The following is an 11,952-nucleotide window of genomic DNA, read 5'->3' as shown; positions in this document are numbered from 1 at the left end:
TTTAGTTATCCTTTTGTCCCAAAGTCTGCTTGCCATGGTCCATAATGTTTGAACAACAATAACGCAGTTGTCCACGTCTGTCGCCATGGTTACTATGGCAGTATGACATCTTTTCTCTGATGACTAGTGTGAGGGCGGGGCAACCTGTCAATCATATGAGATCACAATACACAACCATCCAATAAATTCCTGGTGGTTAAGTCCCACCCTACTTTTTTTTTTTACACCCTTACACCTCAAAGACTCCTACACATTAACTTGCTGAATAATTATGTTAAATATGTATTAAAATCATTAGTATATAAAAAAACTCATTTCAGTGAAGACTGACCCTCTTACTGCATCAATACTGCATCAAAAAGTACCCTATCAATATAGCAAGGTTGTGATATATAATCTGCGTGATTGGGAGTATCGTGTGAGGTCAAAAGATTTCCCACACATTTGGCTTATGTTCAAGTTGGTCACATGGATTCAAAATTATGACTAACTGTGAGACGCCTGGTTTGTGTGAGTAATGCGTCATACATCACTACACTATTGACAATGGATCTTTGTTTGCCAATTTTTGCTAATGTGAATGCTACACACACACACACACACACACACACACACACACACACACACACACACACACACACACACACACACACACACACACACACACACACACACACACACACACACACACACACACACACACACACACACCTGATGGTCGTCTGTCTGTAATAGAATGCTAATATTGATACTCTTTCTTTCATGCCGTTCTGAATGGCAGCCATGTTGGCTGAGGTACCAGGCAGCCAGAGGAATGAGGAGGAATGATACCGTTGGCACTGCCTGGATTTTACATTTCAGGGTTATGGATATGTAGTCCTTTTAGCTAAATTTACAATTTGGGAGTAGTGGGTATACTGTACATTATCTGAAAGACAATGGGGTCTTCCTGTCACATTTTATTTGCAGAAACACATTTATTTCTGGTGATGCATCGAAATTTTTAATTTAGCCAAAAACCGAAACTGAAAATAAAGTTTTAGCAATGAATTTTGAGTAACTGGGTATCTAAACTCAGACTGCTGTTCAGGGTGGTGTGTACTAAAGGTGAGAGATTAAACCATTTGTGATAAAGTTCTTCGGCAATGAGCCGCCAATATATTTCAGACGAACAAATTATACATACAGTTATTGCTACTAGAGGCGGCTGGTGGGTTTTAAAATAGAGGCGGCACACTAAAATGCATAATTGGAGAAGCGCTAATTAAACGTTATCGTTTCGGCCAAAACTTGTTTCGGTTTGGCAGAATATTTTTGGTTGTCAAAATTTTGGTGCATCACTGTATATTTTTCTATCATACTGCTGACTTATCATCAAATTCTATTGTTTTTTGTAATGAGCTAATTATATCTTCTGTGTCCTAAACATATCCCCAAACCTAACCCTTTTTTGCAGTTTCAGATTTTAATCAAGACATTACTTAATATGTTTATGAGGCTGTTTATCTTGTAGGCCAAACCTGACCCGTGCACACAAACACGCACCGACAACAATTGATATGTCACGATTAATGAAGAAGATTCAATTTCAGCGTGTAAAACTATGCTCTGCTCTCATTGGCTGGAAGTTTGGGCATGGTATCAGAAGCACAGCTTTATCTCTGCATCACAAGAGAGATACTGAAAAAGAGGCCTGATCGTAATATCTGTTTTCCCTCTCCCCGCCTGCTGTGTTTCACTAAGCTTTATCAAACAGCCGTGTGTTTGTTTGCAAATGCAGGATTTCACGGGTCATCCTTTATCAGCTCGCTCTCCCGTCACCTCCAGACTTCGCAGCATATTGTGCCATGTTTTCTCCGTTGGCTCCAAAAAAAGCCGCTCATCCTGGCCAGTGCAGGCTGGCTAGTGTGTCTGTGTGTGTGTGGCGGCGCGAAGGGAGCCATCTCCTCTCGCAAACACATGGCCCGCTCACTTGCCCGCCCTCCACCCTCCTTCGCTAAATCATGAGCTGCTTTTGAGGAGCAATGCTGAGAGCATTCGAGCGATCTGCACATTTGGAGCACCGCTTTTATTGACACATTCAGAACGGCTAACAATGTTATCACGACGGCAGCAGACAACGTAGAAGATTTTCTCTCAGGCGCTCTCAGAGAGACTCTCCGACACCCCTGAAGGTGTTAGCAATCGGCTAATCAGTGTATTTCTGTGGTGATCCTCCTGCACCCTCCAAAGGATTGTGGGGAGGTGCAGCGACCGGCCAAGCAGATCGTCCGGGCCTTCCGGTTTAAATAGGACACAAGGCTACAGAAACAAAAGAAGCCATATTAATGGGATAGCGCTGTCAGATAAAACATTCTCCGCTACGAGCTTCCAAGTCAGGTAAAAAAAAAAAAAGGTGCATTGCTAATCCATAATGCCAGATCTGTGCTTTGTTCACTTGCCTAAATGCAAGGGAAGTAAGCAGGGCGGCCCAGAAGGCTGGAGTAGAATAGTGCAGAGGATCATAATCAGGCGCCCCTGATCCTTTAGTCGCTTTCCAATCGCTCGGACAGACTCCTTTAGCCGCTGCTTGGGGACAACTTACAGATAAACTAGGCCATCACAAAAGACTGAGAGGATTGCCTTTTCAGAACAGAGCAGTCGCCTGTTTTCTCCGGAAGATGTAATCCATGTTTAGAATCACTTATTTACTTATTTTCTTTGATTTTTATGTGACGGATGGTTTTTGTTTTGTTCTTCTGTAAACAAAATACAAGTCTGCAATTTATTATAATTTTTGTATTAATAAACAAACAAATTATTTAAATTGGATTCAACTGTACAATTTAAATAATAGATTTTTTTTCTCTAATTAAATTAATAATTTAGTGTAATTATATATATATATATATATATATATATATATATATATATATATATATATATATATACACACACATATATATATTACAATTAATGGTACCTCTTGCCTCCTATGTAGTAACATGGAATTGTCATGATATAAGATGTGACTCGACAGCCAAAAACGTCCATCTGCATATGTAAACCACCAAAGAAAAAAAAATGCAGATGGAAAATAAAAACTCATGCTGTGCAGAATGGACAGACGGCCAGTGACATTTTATAATGTGTATTTGTGCTTTCTTCTGTCACATGCATGTTGTTGAATTATTGTATATTTTGTGACTTTTCTATTGATATTTGCGATTCATTCTGATTACTTTGCATAATTCATTTGATTTGAATCAATTGAAACCCCTAATATTAATTTAATTTTAATTTGCACTAATTAAACTAATGTATCTTGTAGATCATAATTATTAAAAATCCTGCGGGCTACTATATGAAACTAAGTTTTATTTTTCACATACTCAGCTGCCCAAAAGGTATGGTGTCAGTAACCTTTTGTAATATCTTTGGAAGTAAATACAAAAATACAAAATTGTGAAAATAATCAAAATACAGTATTGTGACATATTACTAATTTAATATATCTTAAAATGTTATTTATGGCATTGCTGAATTTTCAGTGTCACATGATCCTCAAGAAATCATTCTAATATGTTTCAGGATTCTATGAAGAACAGAAAGTTTAAAAGAACATAATTTATTTAGAAACCTTAACATTATAAATGTCTTTTGATAAATTGTACGTGTCCTTGTTGATTAAAGTATTCATTTCTTTATATATAAAAAAAACGTATTGACTCAATAACTTATTTGACATAATGCCAGCTTTAAGCTGTTTTAACAAGTGATTTTTCAAATGCAAGATGGGTTTTTGAAAAGAAGAACGCCTCCTCTCGCTTCGATTTCCGGTGAGTTTTCTGGCATCATACTTTCTGCTGTGGCCTTTTCTCCAGTTATGTTGCGCATCCTTCAAGTGGCTCCCATTGATGTTTCATCTTTGATATCCTTTACAGGGCCCCCGGGTGCCACAGGGCTTAGGGGGCCCCCTGAGGAAGACGGAGGGGCCCCCAGTGTGGAGCTGAAGGTCTTCAGGGTCCTGACAGCGTTGATGGAGTTGATTCTTGAGTGGCCTCTCGCGGCGTTCAGTGGTGGCCGCAGTGAGCCGCGGCTTTTGAAGTGATAGATCTTAAGGATATGAAACAAAAGTAGGGATGGATTGAACTTCATCTGCCTACAGGGGAGGGAAGGCAGTGAAGTCAGACGGGAGATATGTAGGGTGCGGAGGGGCGGAGGTGCTGGGTCACCGGTGAGCTAGAAGAAAAGAGCCTTTAATCCGAGCATGTCTTGTAAGGTCAGGAAAAGTTCGCAGGATGAAAAAAGGTCAAGCCAAAGGTTGTGCTGATTTATTTAGTGCCACATAGGGCAAGCGTTTCACCTGTACCCCTCTGGCACTCTGCAGAAAAACACCCAAACGAAAAGTCCCTGTTTGTGAGGATGGTGCTACAGAATGGAAAGGTACTATGGTAGGTGTGATGAGGATGGTTTGATGTTGAAAGAATACTCAAGAAAACTATAATATATGAACCTAAATATTGGCTGGATTTGTGGGCATATTTAGACTGCAATAATGTACAATATTGTAATAAAATATTCAACTTGTTCCTGTGATTAATGAAAGCAGTAAACACAGACAGTGTTAGCTGATCTACTCTGTACAAGTAAAAGTGGTACAGAATATAGAGCTGCATATATATATATATATATATATATATATATATATATATATATATATATATATATATATATGTATGTATATATCTCTGACATATGTATTTATACACATATATATATATATATATACAATATATATATATATTGCTGCACAGAGTTGACACGAATGCATCTGCGCAATTATTGTTATGAAAGTAAAGTTGTAAATATTTAGTGATAAATAAATTAACACAAAATCAATTACAATTTATGTAATAAAATGCTAGATAATTTTTTTAAATTGATTAGATTTTTTATTTTTTATTATATAAATAAAATATTACATTTTATTATTTATTATCAAATTAGCTACAATAAATAAAGAAGTAAATAAATAAATAAATTATACATAATTGTTGACATTTATTGGCAAAACAGTTTACCTAGTTAGCAGTAAAATGAGAAAATATGTTTTTAATTGCTGGAAATGATTTATTTTTTATATCATTGCATTAAGCCTGTTGCTGTGAATGTATGCTTTGGCATAATTAATGTACTGTAATTAGCATAAATAAAATCATGGCAGCTGGGTTCAAGCTACACGACCTATGCCACTCTGTTTCATTGTGCTCCACAATGATGAGTATTTTTGTATTTGATTATTGTCTTTTTATTTGTTTATTTAGCATTTTGAGCTGTCACACTGATTTAGCCTATAACTTAATCTTGACTGCTGAACCTGTGATACTAGCACAAACCTGCCACATAAGCATGGGCGAGTGAGCACTGAAAACACTAATTAAAAAGCAGGTGGATCGGCCCTGTGGACTGGCTATTAACCCTTCAGTCAGGAAGGACTGCCCACAGCCCTGCCACCCACAAACCCCATCTGTCTCTGAGGAGACGCTCCAATACCATTTTACAGAGAAAATCTGTCAGGATATATGACACGTTGAAACTATTATACTGATCTACAATATAAGTTTTTTTCACAAATACACTTGAATGTGTTTTTAACAACTTTTAGATAAGGCACTGTTTTATTGAAGTGAGCTCAAGAACCAGGGCTGCGTGTCTTAGTAGATCGTAAGTTGATCACAATGGTTTCAAAGATCTACTCATGCGTATACGATGATTTTTGGGAAACAGCCCACATCAGTTCGATAGGTGAGCCAGATCAACTTATTCCTAGAAAAGAACCAACTCAAAAGAAAGATTTGTTTGCAGATCTGGTTTTCGGGTTCACCTCACCACCTCAATAATCCAGTTCTCAGTGAATAAGGACTTACCTCTATAAAGCCATACAGTATATATCATATATATTTAGAGTAGGGACTGATGTTTATATGAATTTTATACATGCAACCTTTCTTTTGATCTCTTGATTTTAACTACTCGCATTTATATGTATATATAATATTTATAACCTGGCCCTATATGGCATGTTTTTGTCTACGACAAAGCAAAGAAATAAAATATTTTTTTGTTGTTGTGTATGATATCCAAAACACAACATTATAATAGATTAGATCATTAGATATATTAATCCCTAGGGAAATTGCAATGTCGGAAAGTTGTTTGCTAATTTGAAGTATTGACAGTGAAACAAAAGGTATTTGACATTGAAATTACATTTAAGAGAAACATTTTTAAAAAATTTAACAAAAAGATTGTGGCTTTAGGTAGACATTTAGTCTGTTCCTCACATATATCTAAAGGTATTACTTTAGAAAATATGTAGTTCACAAGTTGGAACACTTTGGGGGTCGTTTTGGGAGTTTGACAGACATGGTCACTGAACTATGATTGTTTTATAGAAAATAACTGTGTGAAGACATGTCAAAATGTACCTGTTCTACAATAAATAAATAAATAAATAAATGGCAGCATACAGGTTTGGAACGACATGTGGGTGAGTAAATAATTAAAATTTTTGGGTGAACTATCCCTTTAACAACAAATAACAGAATCCCTTTGTAATTTAAACAAATGGACCCACTGCTGTCATGGCATGCCCAGTACCTCCTCCGACATTCTGTTAGCAGGAGAAAGAGAAAGAGAGATAAAAGAGTTGCAGTGTTTTTCCCCTCTGTGAGCTTTTTGTTAAGGAGAACGCCCGAGGCCCTGACAGACACAGAGAGGGACAGAGCGAGAGCAGGAGAACAGTCACTGCCAAGCTCTCTTCCTCCTTTGCTGGCAGGCCCTCGCCGGCATGCTGTCCTTCTGACCTTGGTGCCTCGCCGAAGAAAAGAGATGGCGAAAATGGCCGTCAGCTCCTCTTCTGCTGGGCCGCCTGGTTTCGGTCCTCAGCCCTGGGGCGGGACTTCTGCTGGCTTTCTGCAGGACTCCTTCAGTCCACTCACCCAGGGCTTTGATGCATATGTTCTGAAGGTGGCCGCCGCCGCGACACAGGCATGGTGGCAGATGGCAGACCTTCAGGCCTCCGCTGGTCAGACTGGTGTTCATTTCCCAACTTTTTTCTGCCTGAGTGTTTCAGAGGAAGACTCAGCAGTGCAGAAGAGCTTCTTCTGGTGCGAGAAAGAGAGAGAGACAAAAAGAAACAGAGGGTGAAATAGATATCGAAAATGCCTTCGGAAAATCAAAGTGCTGTTTTGTAGGGGGAACAAACAACGCTGGTCTGTAGATAAATCATCTTTAATGCAACTCTATAAACTTTCCTGATAAAAAAATTAAAATGTATTTCTGCACAAACCATATTGTTTTCCAGTACTGTCTTAACTGGATTTATGCAGGTCTGATACACACTGAAATGCAGCAATATTAAAAACCAGTATGAAAGTGCAAAAAAATTTAAATAATAAATTCTGACAGAATGAGTCATGTTAGACATATTAAAATCACTGTAAATCTATGACCGCAAAATATATATTAATATACCAAGTGGCTATGTTGCTTGGCAAATCTAAACACTTTACAGTTAAAAATAACAAAAAAACATGTTAGATTTTAAGTATATTATTACATATAATAGCTGTATGTTATTAGTCAGAAAAAATATTATTCAGACTATTAATCAATTAATTTGTATTAATTTATCAAACATTGTTGCCTTTAATCATATTGCTGCAGCTTTTGTTTTATAAAAGCAACACTGCAAAAATGATTTAGTTAATTAGTACATTTGTCTTGTTCCCAGTTTCCATCTATTTTGTTCATAAAGTAAAAAATATCTTATTGTACAGATGTAGAAATACAAGACATTACACTAATTAATTATAATTTTTTTGCAGTAAATTAAGCAACACATTACTCATTTATTTACCAATGGTTACAGGTGTTTTAAGGCACAACTCAAAGCAGCTCATCATGCTGGGAAAAAAAAAAAACTTAAACTTAAACCAGCCTATATGGTTTGCTGGTTTTTCCTGGTCTAGCTAATGTCCCAGCCCGGTTAAGATAGCAAGTGTCCACAACCTCACTTAAACTGGGTAACCAGACCAGCCTGGGAGACCAGCTAAGATAGCATATTAGTATCAAGTAATATTAGTATATACAGCAAGTAATATTAGGCTGGTCTTTCGCCGAACCAGCCTATCAAGGCTTTTATTTTCATTTTCAACATTAATTTATCAATGCCCTGTTTTATTGCCCTTATCCAAACAATTAAGCGAGAATTGAATTTGGCTTGATGGGCTTGAATTATATTCCCTCATGTTGTGAAAGTGACTTACGAAGCCAAGCACTTTTGGGAAACGGGGCCCAAAATAAGTTTTTGACAGAGTGTAATTTAATGCAGGCAAGGTGAGGTTGAGATGAGGGAGGAAAGCGAGGGATAAACGGAGGGTGAGCTAGAGAGAGACGAGCGCTGTGTGTCCTTGAGACAGATCTCCTCCTCATCCCTTAGGAACCTGCCATCTCCTTGCCCATCCTCTGGAAACGCACCGCTCAAACACACATGCACGCGCTCACGAACACACTCTTCCAGACAATTACCGTCCTTTCTCAAGATGCTCGCAGGTATAGGCCAGCTGCCACGTCTCACAAATCGAGCGTGCTGTTCAATGCCTTGGCAGAGGGCGACAGGGGACGGGCGCTCATCTTTTTTCTCCATCCCTTCATCCGTTTTTCCTTAAAGTTGCACGGCGGAGGACAAAATGGACAGATGGGGAGGCCTCACTGTCCTGATGTTTGGGTTCTAATTATATTAGCCCAGGCCCTGCATGGATCCACGATGAATGTTTACTCAGCCACCAATTTATAATCATTTAGTGAACACCTGTTTAGAGGAGTCAAAAAAAGAGAGACAGAGTGGGTCAGGGGCCAGATGCAGAGAGTGGAGAAAGTCGTATATGCTGTAAGCAAGCCCGACGGGTTGGGTGAAAGACTGGGACGGGCCAAGGATGGAGACAGTTTAACGGTCGTATCTTCAGGAAGACTGAAGGAAGGCCTCGATTATGCAGAAGCAACCCAGTCCATAGATAAGGATACCTCTTAAGAAAATCAGGAAAATATTGAGTGACTTCTTTGTAAAGAAAGTCCAACATCAAATTTACTTTGTAAACAATTGACATTCATAAATAATAAGACTCCCTTAAACCCCTTTAAAGTTTCTTCACTCTCTTATACAGTTACCGTAGTTTTTTTTTTTTTTTACTGTTAGTCATTTTTAAAAATGAATTAATAGCTTTTTTAATAATAAAAAAATAAAATAAACATGTATATTAATTATAAATACATATATTTATGTTATATATGATCTTGACATTTAGTGACAGCAGTCAAAATGCAATTCAAGAAACTATTTATAACACTGAAGATTTTCTGGAATTTAGAAAAGCAAAGAAAAACATAGAAAGAAAGAGCTGAAACAAAGTTAAATGTATTTGTTAGATTATTCTTAATTACCTAATTTAATTATCTTGCATGTCAACATATTTTAAGTTTTTTTTTTTTTTTCATCAAGTTGTTGATGTACTTCAATGAACTATAATTTAGTGCTCAGTGTGATGCAGCTCTCTTTAAAAGCTTGGATTCTTACATGGACAGAAAAAATCATGATACATTTCTTAAGAGTCAGGTCAACTTTTCTTATACATCTAATCTTGAAAAAAAGATTTAGCTAACAGATATGATGCAACTCTGAGATGAGTTTGGAACAGAACAATCTAGGAATGGATCAAATCATCAACAATAAAATGCACAATAAAACTCACATGGAGCCTATACAAACATTTGATCGGACATGCCTTCCTACATCTTACACTGCTTTTTCCCCCAGCTTTCGGACAAAATATGTCTGGCGGTGGTGAGTCTGTGTATTAGACTCCTCTAAATGTATTTTCTTTCGAAATTGCCATTATCAGTGCCTCAGGGAAGAATGTTATCATGTTGAGTTATTGACAAATTTTGTCACTGCTGCGAAATCTCATATGGTGTTAACCTCCTTTCTCACTTTCGTCCATCCTCTCTCCCTCTCTTCACATATCAGCCCATCTTTCTCAACTTCCTGTGCTCCCTTTTTTGCTCTCGCTCGCTCTCTCTCAAAGGTCAGGGCTCTGAGTGGGTCTGTTTGAAGCATGGCCTTCTGCAGAGCACAGGAGGGGTGATCTCCACAGGGAAAGGGAACGCTCCTGCACCCCCGGCTGTTGGCCCTGATGACTTTGGAAGACCCGAAGAGGGCCATTTATTTTAAATCCTTGACCTCATCCCGATACCCCCCCATTTTGGGTGTCCAGTTCAAGCCACACAAGATCTCAGCAAGAAACAGTTTCAAATTGTACCTAGTTTAGCCAGAACTAAAGTGTATGATTTTGGTAAGAAATGCCAGTGGAGTCATGGCGTCAATCTGTAAACCAACTCGGAAAGCTAATTCAACATGGTTGTCTTCAGGAATTTCAAATGGAATCGAAATAATGGTTTTTGATTTATGAGTAAAATAAGGTGCTTTATTTCTTGAAGAGATCATCACATTTTAGCACAATCACAACTCAAATTAGATTTCTGAAGAATCAGTTTGAAAAACACAAAGTTGCTAACAAGTTAGCATAAGAACGACAACAGTTGTCCAAAAACACACAACACAACAGCTACAAACTTCAAGACTTTGTATAAATTATATTGTCAAACAAAATGCAAAAGTCTCTTCAAGTAATGCAAACCACAGACCCTATTTTACTCAAAAACTGAAAACAACTAATTTTAGCAAAAATGCTAATTATTTCCCAGACTATAAACTGAACAGCTCTACAAAGGGCTGAAAGAAAACTAATACCAGAACAATTATATCACATTGGTGAGGAAGAACATGTCTAGTTGATCTTTTTGTGGACCGTGCTTTATGGGTACGCACATAAGAGAAGAATAATTGTGGTTTGAATCCAGGCGCTGGTAGCGTGTTACCTGTGTCCCTGCTCAACAGAAGTACTTCAGGGACAAGACCATGAGAGAGACAGACCACAATAGTCCATGAGTGTTCTTTTGGTCAAAACGCCTCTTTGGATTCACACCTACCAGGGATGTATGTGTGTGTGTGCTTCTGTGAATGTGTCTAGAACAATAGGAAGGTGATCTCAAACCCTCTTGAAACTCTACGGCGAGTAATTGGCTTTCAACATCCGTATGTGAAAAAGAAGAAAAAAAAACAGTTGTTGCTATAATAACAGTAAAACATTTAATTCAAGGCCCTGCTGCTGCCTTGCTAACACATTGCATGCAGTTTATTTAATGGTGTTTGATGTACCATATTTTACTTGAAGGTGGAGGTTAAAAACAACAACAGATGTTTTGATGAGGAGAATATCATCTAATAATATGCAAGGTCAGCAAAAGGTATAATCATATTCTTTCATCCTCAAGGAGGGATGATATCTTTAAGACACAAGCTCTAGTCCAGACATGGTAATGACATTGGCACGCACTGCTTTATAGTCAGAGCAACACATAGATGACAACAATAGAAAAAATAATGCCACAACCTTCGATGGCCTCAGATCCTCCTCCTGCGTTCACTTCAGCGAGTATTTAGCGGTGGGTACAGAAAGGTCATGGGGTGAGGAGGGGCTTTGTGATGGGGGGAAACAGCAGTCGCGTTGCCATCCTGATGACTTAGTTTGAGTAGAAATCCTCTAATAAAAACATTGACCCATGTAATTGATTTTAATGGCAGCTCCGTGCCATCTTTCCCGCGCTGGCTGGACGCCGGCCAGATGCCATCAGCGCCGCCCCTGGGGGACCGGTGGAGGCTGGGGCGGAGGGAGGGCGCAGATGAGTGCCTGCCTCTGAAGTGGAGAGTAACAAGAATAGATTAGCGTGCTTGATAAACACGGCGCGCAGCGTGCTCCAAAGGCAGCCGAGGGTACAACTGACCTTTTT

General features: G+C 38.4%; 1 long non-coding RNA gene across 1 annotated transcript in view; it reads right to left on the bottom strand.

Annotated features, from left to right (window-relative positions):
• Window positions 1-7,061: 7,061 nt before the first annotated feature.
• LOC307009213 overlaps window positions 7,062-11,952 on the bottom strand; it is a 28,243-nt gene continuing 23,352 nt past the window's right edge. The window contains exon 4 of the long non-coding RNA XR_013799967.1: window positions 7,062-7,148. This is a non-coding gene — a long non-coding RNA (uncharacterized lncRNA). The remainder of the gene's footprint in view (window positions 7,149-11,952) is intronic.

Source organism: Phoxinus phoxinus (genome assembly GCF_949152265.1).
Source record: "Phoxinus phoxinus genome assembly, chromosome: 13".
Classification (NCBI taxonomy): Eukaryota; Metazoa; Chordata; class Actinopteri; order Cypriniformes; family Leuciscidae; genus Phoxinus; species Phoxinus phoxinus.
Note: the sequence above shows the minus strand (reverse complement) of the source record. Positions and strands in the feature narration are given on the sequence as shown.